Here is a 3046-nt window from a genome sequence, read left to right on the forward strand (position 1 = left end):
GGTCCTTAGCTCAGTCATGAGTTGAGGGCACTATGGTGTTGAACACTGAGCTGTAGTCAATGAACAGCATTCTCAGGTAGGTGTTCCTTTTGTCCAGGTGAGAAAGGGCAGTGTTGAGTGCAATAGAGATTGCATCATCTGTTGGGGCGTCTGTTGGGGCGTTATGCAAATTTGAGTGGGTCTAGGGTTTCTGAGATGATGGTGTGGATGTGAGCCATGACCAGCCTTTCAAAGCACTTCATGGCTACAGACGTGAGTGCTACGGGTTGGTAGTCATTTAGGCAGGTTACCTTGGTGTTCTTGGGCACAGGGACTATGGTGGTCTGCTTGAAACATGTACACGTTCTGGTAATCCGCCTGGCCCTGCGCCCTAGTGAATGGTTAGCAGTTGATGTTATTCTTCAATAACAAACCCCAAAGCAAATGAGAGAAAAATAGATTTATTTGAGAAGGACAAATCGTAGATGTTATGCTGGGAGATAGATGTTCAGTCTCCCCTGTCCTCAGCTTTTCTCCACAGAACAAAGGAACAGGATGACATTTCTAACCCCCCCCACCCTAGCCTGGGGTTGACCAATCAGAAGTCCTTGCAGTACAACTGGGCCAATGGCCAAATAACAAGTATCCTGCTCCAGACTCAATGCACAGACCAATGAAAACGTGGCTCACATAGCTCTGAGTACAGGACTGACATTCCACAGATTCTAAACAGCTGTTCAACTGAAGACCAACTATTTACAGTGACAATTCCCTATTGACCATCAGTACTCTCGTCCTCTGCATTGTGTATTTATCTTCAAAATATTCTTAGAATGTTGACCTGTTTAAAAGGTCTTACTCACATTGGCTACGGCGAGCGTGATCACAGTTGTCCGGAACAGCTGGTGCTCTCATGCATGCTTCAGTGTTGCTTGCCTCGAAGCGCGCATAGAAGTCTTTTAGCTCATCTGGTAGGCTTGTGTCACTGGGCAGCTTGTGGCTGGACTTCCCTTTGTAGTCTAATAGTTTGCAAGTTCTGCCACATCCGACGAGCATAGGAGCCGGTGTAGTAGGATTCAATCTTAGTCCTGTATTTACGCTTTGCCTGTTTGATGGCTCATCTGAGGGCATAGCAGGATTTCTTATAAGCATTCAGGTTAGAGTTCCGCTCCTTGAAAGCGGCAGTTCTACCCTTTAGCTCAGTGTGGATGTTGCCTGTAATCCATGGCTTCTGGTTGGGGATGCACTTATTGATGAAGCCGGTGACATATGGTATCCTCGGGATGAGTCCCGGAACATATTGCAGTTTGTGCTAGCAAAACAGTCCTGTAGCTTAGAATCTGGTCATTTGACCACTTCCATATTGAGCGAGTCACTGATACTTCATGCTTTAGTTTTTGCTTGTAAGCAGGAATCAGTAAAATAGAATGGTCAGATTTGTCAAATGGATGGCGAGTGAGAGCTTTGTACACGTCTCTGTGTGTGGAGTAAAGGTGGTCTAGAGTTTGTTTTCCCTCTGGTGGCACATGTGACATGCTGGTAGAACTGAGTTTGCCTGCATTAAAGTTCCCGGCCACTAGGAGCACCGCCTCTGGATGAGCATTTTCTTGTTTGCTTATGGCTTTATACAGTCGGAGTGCCAGCATCGGTTTGTGGTGGTAAATAGACAGCTACGAAAAATATAGATAAACTCTTGGTAAATAGTGTAGTCTACAGCTTATAATGAGATACTCTACATCAGGTGTGCAAAGCCTTGAGACTTCCTTAATATTTGATTTCGTGCACCAGCTGTTATTGGCAAATAGACACCACCCTTAGACTTACCGGAGGCAGCTGTTGTCTTGCCGATGCACGGAAAAACCAGCCAACTGTATATTATCCGCATCGTCGTTCAGCCAAGACTCGATGAAACATAAGATATTACAGTTTTTAATGTCCCGTTGGTAGGATAGTCTTGAATGGAGCTCATCCAGTTTATTCTCCAATGATTGATTGTACATTGGCCAATAGGACGGATGAGGCGGGTTACCCACTCGCCGACAAATTCTCACAAGGCACCTGAACCTAAATCCCCTATATTGGCATCTGTTCTTCATACCGTTAGGTTATAATTCTCAGTGTAAAAAACTCAGACATTATGAAAGCGTAACCAAGTTTATTCTTCCCAGAGGATCAATACAGCTGCATTAGACAAAAACATTTTTCACATAAGCACTGATATTTAACCGTTCCTCATAGGCTGAATCTCCTCCTACCCATCTGTACAAACATCATTCTTTACTGTTAGGCAGAACACTAGTGATACGGGCCATAAACTTTTATTTCTCCCTTAAGGTGACCTGACCTCAATCTCCCTCCATCACTGATCCATGGCTCTCTCCCCTTATCAATGCCTGCCACATGTAATCGCTTCCCTGCACTCAACACATTCCAAGCTTAATTGCACACTATATACCTTCCTCCTATAACCATTAACTTCTGGTGTAGGCCCTCTAAACCTCAGCACTCCATCAGTGACATGGATAAGTATATTTTCATATTCTCAGAACCCAACAATACGAATGACGGGGATTTGGGCCTGGTCGGGTATCTGGAGTAAATCCTTTACATTCGACTCGTTAAAGAAAACAAATATTTGTCCAGTTCGAGGTGAGTTGTCGCTGTTCTGATATCCAGCAGCTCTTTTCGGGAATAAGAGATGGTGGCAGAAACATTATGTACAAAATAAGTTAAACGTGAAAAAAAAACAAATAGCACAATCGGTTAGGAGCTTTTAAAACGTCCGCCATCTCCTCCAGAGCCATTCTTTCACAAAATGGTGGCCATCGACCAAGAAACCCAACTACCCTAAACACATCAATACGTAGCTTCCATTACCCAACCCTGGTATTAACCACTTTCTTCACCCACCTTGGAGGCACATTAGAGGGAGGTTTGCATTCTGCCAAACCATACATTATGAACAACGCTCCTTTTTAGCTACGCTACAGGCAAAAGAAAAAAATGTGCAAGCAAAAGTTTGCTATCAAATTATAGCTATAGATCATAATACAATATGCCCATTTGA

Source organism: Salvelinus namaycush, chromosome 4 (assembly GCF_016432855.1).
Source record: "Salvelinus namaycush isolate Seneca chromosome 4, SaNama_1.0, whole genome shotgun sequence".
Taxonomy (NCBI): Eukaryota; Metazoa; Chordata; class Actinopteri; order Salmoniformes; family Salmonidae; genus Salvelinus; species Salvelinus namaycush.